We start from the raw sequence: 15,056 nt of genomic DNA, 5'->3' as shown, positions 1-15,056 counted from the left end.
TCACCTTTAACCCCATCTCTCTACACCTCTTGCACTCTCAGCGAAATTCTTCCCAGACCAGTCCTGCCGTTTATCTCTCCACTCTCGAGGCTCCAAGCTTTATTCCTGATGAAGGGCGTTTGACCGAAACGTTATTTTTTTTCTGCAAATCGGATGCTGCCTGACCTCCTGTGCTTCTTCAGTACCACTCTAATCTTGATTCTGATTTCCAGCACCTGCAGTACGTACTTCCGTCCATCTGATTCCCCTGTCATTGATCTTGAATAGGCCGTTGCTAAAGTTCCAGTATCGTTTCCCTGCTCTTATATTTCCACCTGCGGTCAAGAACAGAAAGTATCTCCAACCCATCGAGACCACTTGATCCCTTGTCCAATCACCTTCAAATATTCGTGAATGCCTACTCCAATTTCTCTTTTGTTATTGTTAACAGTCACACTTTTATCATTGTTAATCCTCAAATTCATTATAACCCACTTCACTGGATTGAATTCCATACAGCACATTTTCTTGCCAATTGTTTCCAATCTCCCTGCAGTCTATAGCTGTCTTCCTCATGCTTAATGACATGACTAATTGTCATATGATTTGCAAACTGCGAAATGATGGCCACGACAACTAATTAAAAATCGTTGACCTATATGAGAAAACAATAGAACTCATAGAAGCCATGGTTCATAAGCTTGCAGAGGACAGCAGAATAGGAGACTGTAAAGAAGGTGATCTAAGATTCCAGAAGGATCTTAATCCATTGCATCTTTGGGCTGAAAAATGTCACATGAAGTTCAGTCTGGATAAATGGAAGGTATTGCATTTTACTACATCAAATACGAGTCAGGCTTATACAATTAATGATCGGGCGTTGCATCGTGTTGTGGAACACAGAGGCCAGGAATGCAAGTTCATAATTCATTTTAGTTTCCATCATATATAGACAGAATGGTTAAAAAAAATCATCTTGCCTTCGTTGCTCAGTCCTTTGAGCGTAGGAGTTGGTACATTATCTTGAAGTTGAATAGGACATTGGGTGATGCGTCTTCTGGAATACTGTGTCCAGTTCTTGTCGCCCAGTAATAGCAAGGACATTATTCAGCTGGAGTAGGTTTAGAACAGGTATACCAGCGTATGGCTAGTGGGAAAGGTTTGTGTTATAACGAAAAGCTGGATCAGCTGAGAATATTTTCACTCGAGCACTGAAGTTTGAATGGCGACCTGATAGAAATTTATAAATTATTGTGACTTCTGCTTGAGTTAACTGTAACATTCATATTAACAATGCAGTAATAATATTACAAGGGCATTATTAACCCTGAGCCATTACAGGAGCGGTCAGATGCGACTCGTTTAGTTTGGCATTATGTGCAGTATGAGGTGGAAGGAGTGAAAGACCTGTTTTCATGCTGCATGAGTCTATGACTTTGACGCTATGAAACCGGCAGCTGGTTGGGATTAACAGCAGCATTGACAGTTTAATTTACCTCCGTTTGGTATATGTCATCTTGCTGGCTACGCTGGAGTTTTTATTGGCCATTGAGCCCTTCCCACGGAACTGTTGAACAGTCTGTCCCCAGTTTGACTGAGTAAAAGAGTTTCCACTGCAGCAGGTATTTGAATTCCTCATTGCGCTGGTTTCTCTGTGATATCGGTGTCTTTGTATCTACCCAGGATAAACGATTGGTTCAAATCATGTCCACGCAGACATAAGTCCCGTTGTCCATGTTGTGGATGTGTTTTTATTCTTCCTGATACACCCACAGGGTGTGGACGTCGCTGGTCAGGACAGCATTTGTTGTTCATTCTGATTCGCTGCTGCCTCGCTGCACGAGAGACATGGATTCGATCCCAGACTCGTGAGATTGTTTGCAGTTTGCACAGTCTCTCTTTGCTTGTGTGAGTTTCCTCCCACAGTCTGAAGGTGTGAAGGTTACTGGGATCAGCCATGGGAAATGAAGGGGAAAGGAATAGGTATGGAGTGTGGGTCTGATAGGATGTGCTTCCAAGGTATGGTGTCGACTGGAATGGGCCGAATGGCCAGCCTACCCACAGTGTCGGCATTCTCGGATTGTTCTGCACCTGGAGTCACAAGTAGGCAGGATTGGGTAAAGATGGTAGCATCCCCTGTATAGGGGTCATGCATGAATGGGATTGCAGGAAATTCAAGGCATGTTCACTGTTCCTGAGGTCAGGATTCCATTCCAGGTTTTATTCGTCGAACTTTAACATTACCAGTTCCGTGTGTGAGTCCCCAAAGATGACTCGTTTACGATATAACCACAACACCACCTTCTCCAGGTTGCAGAATTTACTGGGAGCAAGAAGCTGATCCTGAGCTGATGCAAACATAAGCAGCTGCTACTGCTAATGTCAAGAACACTGATCCAAATAGGAAAATGAAATTTCGAACATTGCCACCCCAAATGTAAAGGTCCAACACGCTTCAGATGCGCCAATCGGCTGTATCAACAACATGTACTGCTTATGGCTATAATGTAATAAATGGGGGCAAGTATTCCCTTCCGCCCCGCTTTTGACCAGGAGCAGTGTCAACCTCGGAAATACACGCGCCCCTCTCCTGTCATTCCATCCCAACTTCCAATTGGATCTTCGTGGCTGCTTCACACAGTTTCCCTGATTCCGGGTCTGGAACTGGAATTAAGTGTGATTGCCTGCAGCAGTTGGTACTGCCTTGTGTGGGCAAAGTGATGTAGTAGCCAATGTTAAACTATAATGTTTTTGAAGCATACGTTTCAACAATATTCTGCACTGTCCCATGAGTCTGGAGAGTTTCATTAATCCCATTCTCCAGTACTCTTATTCATGGAATCTCCCCAGACTCTGTGGACGTTAAAGTTAAAGATTCAGCCCATTCCCAGTTCCCACATGCCTGTCATTAAGTCCTGATATTGTGTATTCTTCCTGATGTTTCCTCTGCTACCACAGTGGCTGCGGGTTGGAAGTGCGGTCTGTGGAGTGCTGCAACCATTTAGTATTTCGTTTTCTGCGTTGGGATTGCTGCGACTTCGTATCGAATCCACATCATTGCAGTCAGTTCTCTCAATGTTTTACTTTTGATGAAACACGGTAAGAAATAACTCGTTTTTACATGATAATGTTCTCCGAGGTGATGATTTGTTTTCCATCGAATTTCATTCTCTGATATTTCAGCGTTTCATGCATCAAGATTTAAACCCAAAAGTTCTCGAAGATGTCCCTCCCTCCCACTCGCCCTCACTCTCTTTTCCGTCCCTCGTCCCATTTAACTAAGGCATTGCACAATCTAACTTAAACTTTCACGTTGATACCGTCTTTTCTATGCCATTGCACTTACTCTTGCTGGGCGACCATGCCCCAATCTCTTCATTGGCACCTTCAAATCCTTCGATCCGTTTGGATATCGTGGCTGTGAGATCAATTCTCTTTTAGCAGCTTTTACTGACATGGACCAGAGATTATTGGAGCGTGAGGCTCAATAAATGGACACAGAGAATAATTGGGGAAAAGAGACTCTATTGGAAAAGATCAGCTATGACGACTTTCTGCAATAGCCTACTGGTATCATTGCTGGATTTTAACATAAAAGGCCAGGTCACATTCTGGTGAGACGCGTTCGATTCTCACCACACCACGCCGCTGGTAAAATAGAAATGCAAGAAATATCTCCAACTAAGGAACCGCTAAACCCGTTGTCTCAAAAGCCCATCTGTTTCACTAAAGTCCGTGAGGGAAGGAATCTGCCGTCCTTAACTTCTCTGGCCTCCATGTCACTCCAGACGTCTCGGCAATATATGCTGCAGACCAACACCACATGATGATGCAGAATGTAAAAAAAAAGGTTCATTTGACTCTACATAGACAATTGTCTGCAGTTCACAGGAGTCGAAGGAATGGGATCACACTGGGAAAGTTGCAGGAGAGGTTCACTCGGATAGTGTCGAGGCTGAAGAGATTTGGTCATGAAGAGAGACAGGACAAACTGGGGTTATTTTTCATGGTGCAGAGGCATTTGTGAGAAGGCATGGTTCAGATGTACAAAATAATGAGGGGTATGGATAAGGTAGACTGAAAGGAACGTTTCCCATCGACAGAGAGATCGATTACGGGAGCGGGAGCGGGAGCGGGAGGGGGAGGGGGGGTGGGGAGAAATTTAATGAGAAAGACAGAAAGGTTTAAGTAGATGTGTGGAAAAGCGTTATAGGTCGTCGTGTGTTGGAATTTGCAACACTGTGTCTGTTAGGGTCAGAGAGGCAGGAACCCTGAGAACCTGAAGAAATATTCAGATATGAATATGTTCTGCCAATAGTACAAAGCTATGGGCTAAACGGTTCGAGTCGTTCAGCAGTTGTTTTTGACAAATTGAGTCACAACGGGCTGAGGGGTCTCCTTTGAAACTGTTGTCCTCGGGAGTATAGTGGTTAGTGTCGTCGCATGTTATGCTTGAGATAGGAGCTCAATTCCTCGCTGGGGCAGTGCAAATGTTTTAAAACTGTCGCTAATTTCTCAAATGCGGATTATTAATGCTTGTCCTTCCATTTTCCATGGGACATGCCACAGGAAGGACAGTGCTGTCTGAATCAGCGTGGGGAACGACTGAAGCTCCTGCCGAGACAGTGTCAGTGGAAGTACAAACACGTGACTTCTGCAACCTGCACCGTGTTTCTGTATTGGAATCTAAACCATTTAATAGAAAGAAGAAGGAAGCTGAAGAAGAAACAGGGTCAACCAATTTCAATGTGAGTACACAAAGATTTTCCGCAGCATCTTGAGGAAAACTGACAAACGGTTCTGAGAAAGAGTTTCACTTTCAGAACTGTTAGTCCACAGCGGTGTTTTTGTTCCACTTAAGCACTTAAGAAATTGAATAACAATTTAACTGAAGACTTGAAATGTTAGAACACACCAGACGACGAGTCACGTGCTGGAAACTGTCTTTACAAACGAGATGTTTGATGACTGATAATGATGCAATAGGCGGAAGGGCCATTCGCCATGCTTTTAAAAACACAATGACTGTCATTTTTCAACTGAACCAATAAGTCAAAAACAAAGTCACCAAGAAAATTTGCAAACCTTGCATATGTCTTCGTTGGTGCGAGAGTGTTCAAATTCAGCTCTCTCACTGCTATTTCCCAACGTTGATTTCCAGTCAGGGAAAAATATTTGTAGTTCCTTATGAAAGTCGTAAATTGAACATGAATTCCTGACATTACAAAATAGCAAAGATATCAGTGCTGTCAGAGTCAGTGAGAATTTCATATCGGAGATGAATTCCAATGTAAATAAACGTTTGCCATTTCCTGCTCAGACTCAGTACTACAAAAATCATGCTGACTGAAACATTTAGGTTTTTTTCAAGGATTTAATAAGTTGAATGCACAATGGTTGATTCTGCAACCAGAATGCCTTGGATTGAATGACTTGTCGATGCAGGTTTTGGACTAGGGTATGCAAATTTGAAAATCACAGAACACCAGGTTATAGTCCAGCAGGGTAAATTGGAAATACTAGCTTTCAGACTGCTGCTCATTCATCAGGTGGAGTACACAGTTGTAAGACACAGAATTTAAAGCACAAGTTTACACTGTGATGTAACTGAAAGTGTACATTGAAAAATACCTTCATTGTTTGCTAAGTTTCCCATCTGTTAAATTAACCATGTTAGCTTCACTTCTTTCATTTGTAAAGTGCAAAACTTTTTATTATAAAGTTACATTCTCATGTGAGCTTTAAGAATTGGTGTCAGCCCCCGTGTGCTGTTGTCTGTTCCATAATGTTTAGACTGATTCGAATTTTATAAAACGAGTTAAGAGAGATTTACATGGATTCATGCAGTTTTTGATCAAAGTGCAATGTAATTTTGCAAGTACAAATTCACCCCACGTGTGTGTGTGTGTGTGTGTGTGTGTGTGTGTGTGTGTGTGTGTGTGTGTGTGTGTGTGTGTGGAGGAGGGTCGCTGTGTGTAGATAGGGCATTGGGACCACCTGTACTGTGACATGAACCCAAGATCACAGTTGAGGCCATCCCCATTGGTTCCGAAATTTGCTATCAGCCTCTGCTCGGGCACATTTAGCAGCTGCCTGTGTTGAAGTCTGCCTTGGAGGATTGTCACCTGAAGGTCCGAGGTTGGATGTCCTGGACCAAGGAAGTGCTCTGCAGCTGCGAAGGGGCACAAATGTCTGTGATTGATGTGCAGTTCCATTCATCTGTTGCTGTACCCTTTGCTCGGTTTCACCAATGTACCATGCCTCAAAACATCCTTGCCTGCAGCGTGGTATTTTGTTTAGATTAGATTACTGACGGAGTGGAAACAGGCCCTTCGGTTCAACAGGTCCACACCAACCCGCCGAAGTGCAACCCACGCAGATCCATTCTCCTACACGTCACACTACGGGCATTTTAATATGGCCACTTCACCTAACCTGCACATTTTTGGACTGTGGGGGCAAACCGGAGCACACCCACAAAGACACTGGGAGAATGCACAAACTCCACACAGTCAGTCGCCTTAAGCGGGGATTAAACCTGGGTCTCTGGCGCTGTGAGGCAGCAGTGCTCACCATTGTGCCGAGATTAGCGTCAGCCCAAACATTATGGCACGGACACAGCACACAGGGACTAACACCTTCAAAGTATTATCGGGGCTGACACTAACTGTTAGAGTTCACCTGAGAATGTAACTTTCAAAAAGGTTTTGCAAATTACATAAGAAAGAAGTGAAGCTAACATGGTCATTCTTACAGATAGAAGATTTAACAAACAATCAAGATATTTTTCAATGCATATTTTCAATTACATCACACTGTAAACTTTTGCTCTAAGTTCTGTATCTTATAACTCTTGCGCTCCACGAACACCTGATAGAGGAGCAGCCCTCCAAAAGCTAATGCTTCCAATTAAACCTGTTGGACTATGACCTGGTGTTGTATGATTTATAACTTCGTATTAGAATGCAGATCTCAAAATTAAAACAGAGATGGAGAAGCATTTATTCTCTCTGACAGTTCTGGATCAGTGGACTTTCTTGTAGCAGAAGGCTGTTGAGGAAGTGTCATTAGGTGTAATAAGGCTGAGATCGGCAGTTCTTGAAACTGCAAATACATCAAGCGTTATGGGGAAACGCAAGAAAGTGCAGTTCAAGGTTATCAGATCAGACATGAAACCATTCAATAGCGGAGCAGACTTAATGGTCTGAATGGTGTCTTTCTGTTCCTAAAATTGTTGGCCTTAATATGAAACTGCAAAACCGACCTGAGTAAAACATGCCAAATTAAAAAAGCATGGTCCTCCCGGAACACTGAACCGACGTGCAATGAACAAAGAACCACACAAATGGCAGATAATATGAGTAATTGATATGGAGTGGTCAGTATACCAAGATAAACAGGAAAACCGATATTCAGTATCGACATTGAACCTGGCCCCACGAGGGATGTAGTTAACTCTCACAAACCACCATTCCCCTTCCATTTTAGTGACGCCCTCTCCGTTCTTGATTTAAAGTGGTTGAACGTCAGGCAATTGCAGCTGACGTTGCTGATGCAGAACTGTAACATGCAGGGAAGCGGTTCTGACTGCTGCACAACATCATTCTGCTTCGAAAGATCAGGCAGCATTTCATATCGATTACTGAAAACGTTAACATTTAACAAGCCATGACAGTGAAAGCATTGAATCCTCATCACTATACTACCAGGGAAGATTTCTGTTAACACCACCCTGGACACCATGAGATTCATCATTCTGTTCTCCCATCCTTCTGTGCATGATGCCCTCGGCTCTATTCCAGTCTTGTTGTTTGCCTTACAACACTGAGGCTAACCAATCATCTGTTGCATTGAAGTTTCTAATGTATGAGACCTTACCTCTGAGCTGGCAATGTGCTGGCTCAGTGGTGATATCACTGGTCTTGTAAACTAGAAAGTGTTTGAAATATTCCATTCCTGTTTTTCAGTCCAAGAACTTGAGGAAAACCGTTCGGCAGGACAGGAAATAGCGAGCGAGAGCAACGATCTAGTTTTGCTGCAAGAACGAGGTGAGGCAGTATAAAATACAGAGTAATGGGGAAACAATTAGCAAGGAACACTGGGACGGGAGGGGCTGAATGTTTCCTTTCTTTGCTGTAACCAGACACTGGCGTTGAAGTCTGAAATGGGACAATATCAGCCAAGCGGGCGAAATCTTACTTTCTGTTTGTTTTCTCCAGAGGCCTGTTTCACTCTTGTGGAAATGTGCCTGCGTGCTTTAGTCTGTGGGTAAAAATGGGCTTCAGTTCCCCGACTGGGTGTGAACATATTTTCCCCATCTCAAACTTCAATCCCATTTATTACATCTTACAAGATTAAAACGTTCCAGGGTAATTAGCATTGAGATGAACACGTGAAATATCAGAGTTTACAAGAGTACAGACCAGGTGCTGGGAAGGAAGATGATGGGACCCATTTCTGTGCTGGAAACACTTGATAATTCATTCATCTTTGAGGGGAAACGTATCTGCAGTGACACAATTTTAAAAACTGTGTTATGAAGAAACGGTGCAACAGTTTCTGCCCTCATCCCTGGTGAACCAGTGGTTAGTATTCGGCGCTTTCATTGAGTGGCCTGGGTGTCATTACCGTTCAGGAAATTAGGATATTTTGTACCTGATGCAGAGAGAGCATGTCTTCCAGGAATCTGTTTAATGCCTTAGATCAGTCAATACCCCAGCTCATCAAAGAAGGGAAAAGTGCCTTCCTCCTGTCTGCGCAGTCGGACAGTTCATCCTTCATTCACCTCTGAGTCCACTTCACAAAGAGTTTCAAAATACGATCAAAACTGAGTGTCAGCGATTCCTTTTCTGTGCTTTTAATACACAGAAGCTACAGCGATTGAATGGGTTGGTTTCTGAAAATGAAACGTACTTATGAACAATGTGCGTTGCTATTTCAGGATTGTCTTCTCTGACAGCGCTGAGACATGATTGGTGTTCTCTATGATATGGAAGTGCCAGTGTTTGAGTTGGGTAGACAAAGTTAAAAATTACACAATATCAGGGCATATTCCAGCAGGTCTATTTGGAAGCACGAGCTTTCATAGAGCTGTTCCTTCATCAGGTGAGTGTCTTTCTGCCGAAACTTGATGTATGTGTCAACATGCGCGATCTTTTGGAAGATCATCTGGACTTTAACGGATCGTTCGTGGTGTCAAGGGAACTTAATCGTATTTTTCATCACCACCGAATCATACTAAAATACTTTCTTTCTTAAACTTTATTTAGCACGTGCATATTGCAGTCAATGCGAAGTAAGATAATGGTGTTAACTGACGTATGTTCAATAAAAATTACAACTTATTTTTCATTTTGAATTACTGCTACTTAAAAAGGATAATGTTTTTAATAAAATCACAGTTTTATTCCGTGTGAGCGAACGTGGTTTGTATTATTTAAATTGAACTTCTTCGCTGTGTAAATTGATGAAATCGATCTCAATTTCAAAATAAAATTGGTATTGTTGTCATCCACCTTGAAATGTGGTCATAGAGATATACAGCATTGAAACAGACCCTTCAGTCCAACCTGCCCATGTCGACCAGATATCCCAACCCAATCTAGTCCCACCCGCCAGCACCCGGTCCATATCCCTCCATACCCATCCTCTTCATATTCCCATCAAAATGCCTCTTAAATGTTGCAGTTGTGTCATCCTCCACCACATCCTCTGGCAGCTCATTCCATACACGTACCACCCTCTGTATGAAAACGTTGTCCCTTAGGTCTCATTTATAACTTTCCCCTCTCAAACTAAACCTATGCCGTCTAGTTCTGGACTCCCTGGTCCCAGGGAAAAGACTTTGTCCATTTTTCGTATCCATGCCCCTCATAATTTTGTAAACATTTATAAGGTCAGCCCTCAGCCTCCAATGCTCCAGAGGAAACAGCTCCAGTCTGTTCAGCTTCTCCCTAACGCTCAAATCCTCCAACCCTGGCAACATCCTTGGAAATCCTTTCTGAACCGTTTCAAGTTTCACAACATCTTTCCAATAGGCAGGAGACCAGAATTGCACGCAATATTCCAACAATGGCCTAAACAATGCCCTGAACAGCCGCAGCATGACCTCCCAACTCCTGTACTCAATACTTTGAACAATAAAGGAAAGCATGCCAAACGCCATCTTCACTACCCTATCTACCTGCGACTCTACTTTGAAGGAGATATGAACCTGCACTCCAAGGTCTCTTCCTTCAACAACATTCCCAAGCCCCTATCATTATTTGTATAAGTCCTGCTGAGATTTGCTTTCCCAAAATGCAACACCTCGCATTTATCCGAATTAAACTTTATCTGCCATTTTAAGCCCATTTGCCCATCTGGCCAGATCCTGTTATAATCTGAGGTAACCCTCTTCGTTGGGCACTACATCTCCAATTTGGAGTCATCTCTAAACTTACTAACTGTATCTCTGTTGCTGATATCCAAATCATTTATGTAAATTATAAAAACTCGAGGACGCAGCACCGATCCTTGTGGCACTCCACTGGTCACAGCCCTCCAGTCTGAAAAACAACCCTCCACTGCCACCCTCAGTCCTCTACCTTCGAGCCAGTTCTGTATCTAAATGGCTGGTTCTCCCTTTATTCCATGAGATCTAACCTTCCTAATCAGTCGTCCATGAAGTCCAAATAGATCACATCTACTTCTCTGCCCTCATCAATCTTCTTTGTTACTTCTTCAAAAAACTCAATCAAGTTTGTGAGACATGATTTCCCACGAAAGCCATGTTAGGTATTAGAACGAAACGTCTGTTAATGACATTCGTTTAAAGACATTTTAGATCCTTAGACATTTAGTTTATGCTGCATTAATCAGTGGTTATTGATGCACAGTTTATGTTCACTTCCTGCAGTTAACATGCTGATTTCTCCAGTTGTTCATAGTTCAGTGTGATGCATCCAGTGTGTGCATAACGAGAGGGAGCTTGCTTCCCACATCTCGTGTTTATCTGTGTCTTATATCCAGTATTCATCAATGGGAAGAGCAAGGGGGGAAGGACGAGACCAATGTGTAAGTCTGTCCCTGCCAATGCACGGTACCCACATCGGCAATTCTCTACTGTGCATTCACAGCCAGTTTTCTGTGCCGCTACACCCACCCACTGCACCTTTGGAAATATCTCTATTATTTTGTGGTGTCTCTCTGTGCTCTTACCAGCAAGATGAATCACATCTACCCAACCTGCTCCAGATTTCATGTGATAAAACACTCATTCAGAATCCCATTGCATTAAACATGCACATCGCATCTCTCGTTATTTCGTTTCCCTGGATCTCTTTCATAAGATTAACGTTCACAGCAACTTGGAAAAGAAAATCGCGTTCCTTTTCATTATCCCAATTCAGTCTACATTTCGTTCAGTTCAGGCATAGGTCTCAAATTATTCTTTGAAGTTTTATAATATGATCGATACAGATAAACTAACCATTGGAGTTCCAATTTCAATAAGACAGCTGTGATAATCCAAAAACAGCGATGAGAGTGGGATTCGAACCCACGCGTGCAGAACACAATGGATAAGCAGTCCATCGCATTAACCTCTTGGCCACCTCGTCGCATCGGCATTGTCGGGTAGAACATAATCTCCCAGACGATCACAATCTCATCATCTCTGGGGAATCTCCCATTCACAGCCTCCAACCTCATTGTCCATTAACCCCACACTGCCCGATTCTCCTCCTTACTAAGATCTGCTGTCTCTGCCTGCGCCTGTTTAACCCAACTCATCTCTTCCTACCTCAACACCTTCCTGTCTCCCCAGTCCAGGAAATTCTCACCTACGTTTGTGACACCACCTATGCACTTCATCTCCTCCAAGACTTTAATTTCCCTGGTGCACAACGCGTCATCTTCATATTGGAGATCCAGTCTCTGTACACATGCATTAGCTATGACGGAGTCTCCAAGCCCTCTGTTTCTTCATCTCACCCCATCCCAACCAGTACCCTTCCACCGACACCCTCATCCAGCTGGCTAAATTAGTCTTCACCCTCAACAACTTTTCTGTCCAATCCTCCCACTTCCTCCAAACCGAAGGGGTAGCCATGGGCACACACATGTGACCAAGCTATGCCTGCCTGTTTGTCAGATATGTGGAATTGTCCAACTTTCGCAGTTACTCTGGTACCTCTCTCCACTTTTTCCTCCACTGTATTGATGAATTCATTGGCCCCACTTCCTGCTCCCACGAGGAGGTTGAACAGTTCACCAACCAACACCTTTCCCCCAGAACTCAAATTCAGCTGGATCTTCTTGACAACTCCCTTCCACTTCTTGGAACTGTCCATCACCGTCTCCAGCGAATGACCAATGACAGACATATATTACAAGCCCACCGACTCCCACAGCTACCAACACGACACCTCCTTCCACCCCACCTCGTGTAAAAACACCATCCCTTATTCCTAATTCCTCCGCCTCTAGCGTATTTTTGCCCAGGATGACCAATTCCACCTCAGAAAGTCCCAGTTGGTATCCTTCCCACGTGGTTGATGATGCCCGTCAGTGCATCTCCTCCACTTCACTCACCACCGCCCTTAAACCCCACCCCTCCCGCAACAAGAACAGAATCCCATGGTCCTCAACTTTCACCCCACCAAACTCAGCATAAAACACATCAGACTCCACCACTCCTGCAATCTCCATACAGACCCCACTGTCAGGTATATATTTCCCTCCACACCCCTATCAGCATTCTGAAAAGACCATTCCATCCACGAACCCCTAGTCAGGTCTACAACCCCCAATAAACCCACACCCCACTATTGGCATATTTCCATGCCACCGCAGGAATGGTAAAAGCAGCTCCCACACCACTCCACTCATCTCCGTCAAAGTCCCCAAGGGATCCTTCCACATTTGTTAGAAATTCACCTCTGCAACGTATAATGTCATCTACTCCATCTGTTGAACCCAGTGTGGTCTCCTCGACATTAGGGAGACAGGACACCTTCTTGCAGATCATTTCAGAGAACATCTTTGGGACGACGCACCCACCACCTTCACCATCCCGTGACTGAACACTTCAACTCCCCCTTCCCACTCCGTCAAAGACGTGCAGGTCCTAGACCTCCTTCAGCGCCAAACCATAACCACCCAATACCTGGAGGACGAATGCCGTATATTGCGCCTTGGGACTCTGTCACCTCACGGGATAAGAGTGGATTTGAACAGTTTCCTCATTTCCGTTGCCTCAAGTCTCAAGCCTCAAACTTGACACCGCCCTCTGGACCAATTCCATCACGGCTCCTTCTGAACTATCATCTTCTCCCTCACCTTCATCCAACCACCACTTTCCCAACTATCTCCCCCAACCCCAAATCCCTACCATTTATCTATCAGTCCCGACTCAAAAGCCTTATTCCTGTTGAAGGGCTTATGCCTGAAACGTGGATGCTGACTACCTGCTGTGCTTTTCCAGCACCACACTTCCGACTCTGATCTCCAGCATCTGCAGTCCGAACTTTCTCCAAGGAATAATCAATGACCTCGGAGTGAAGATGTCCCTGGATTGCAGTGATCACAGTGTGTCTGAGTTTTGCGTGTATTTTGGGCGAGGATAGTCTGGGTCTGAGACGAGCGCTTAACCCCCAGACAACGGGAATGGTATCAGGTAGCGAAGTTAGGGTGGGCTGAAGTGAAGTGGAAAATTCTGTCAGAAGGTGGGTCAGTACAAATGCATCACATCACCCAGACTGTAAAAGATACGCAGAAGGAGCAAAGCAACTTCAATGTAGGCACAATAACAGGTAAATTAGAAAGAAGACAATTGAACACACTGAGATGGAGTGGAATTATTTATGAGAAAGAATTAAATATTGAAGCTATTTTACATACAGACTGTCGTCACATTGGAAAAAGGAATTTCCTGCAAAGTAACGGTGATATTTGCCTGCGACATCACAATTCCAAGAGACTCTGACATATTATCTTCTGCAACAGCGTGGCCGAGTGAAAGCATGATCGGCCCATCAATCAGAATTCAATACTTCAAAGCTCTCCTCTGCGCTGTACAACCTATTTGCTGCTCCTGTAGTCAGATCCCAATCGCTTCACAGTGTATCTTTTACTGCTTCCTGCCTCACGTAAATACTTCAAACATTATCCAATCCCCAGTGTTTCCGCTTTAACCCATATTTTGTAACTCCCAAGCGGACACAGGTACGAGTGACCAATTGGCCTTTTCGAGCGCTCTCACTCTGTATGATCTGAATGATAAAATGCACTGTATCTGATCCGCAGGACACACTGCAGAAATTATCCCATCCCAGCGGACTGAGCTGCCTCCATTGATAGAGCTGTTTCCATTGGGAGAGTATCACAAAGTCACAGTGAACGTCTTTTGATTTCATCCGCGAAGGTACTTGCGACAAAGAAGCGGAAGACGGCTGGAAACTGCTGTCATTAGTGCGATAACAGGGGCCCAGTGGGATCCTAGTGGCTATAAACCAGAAATCAATGGATAAAAATATTCTTCTTTTGAGAAGAATCCAATTCAGACCATCAAGTTAACACTTCCTGGGGAGAAAATGGATGTGGGAGAGCGGACAGTCTCAACTGGTTGCAGCATTTACAATCTTGGTCCGTGTGACAACAAAAGCAGAAACCTGGAACTGTTTATCTTGCTTCTGAAAAACAGGTTAGCAAATTTTGAAGATCATAGATATTTTTCCCTGGTGTTCATGATATGACCAAGAGCAGAATACGGTTCCCTGAGGATGGTCTGACTTCTGTGTTATGGACTGTGATATTCTGCTCACATGATCTGAACACAAAAAAGAAATGACTCAGTGACAAGATCTGCTGAATCGGATTCCGTGAAGAACAGAAGCCGATGGAATGAAAAGAGCCATAAGAGCGGGAATGCAGCAAATTATTTTCCAGACTCGAGGAGAGTGCACAGTACTGTTTCCACGGGTCAATATCTGTGCAAGTAGACTGAAACAGCGTTGGGTGTTGTTGTACTGCATCTTTTGTATAATGGTACAAAAGCACTGAACTTTTGTATCGAGGGGACAACTTCAAAATCCCCA

Source organism: Chiloscyllium punctatum, chromosome 18 (genome assembly GCF_047496795.1).
Source record: "Chiloscyllium punctatum isolate Juve2018m chromosome 18, sChiPun1.3, whole genome shotgun sequence".
NCBI lineage: Eukaryota > Metazoa > Chordata > Chondrichthyes > Orectolobiformes > Hemiscylliidae > Chiloscyllium > Chiloscyllium punctatum.
Note: the sequence above shows the minus strand (reverse complement) of the source record.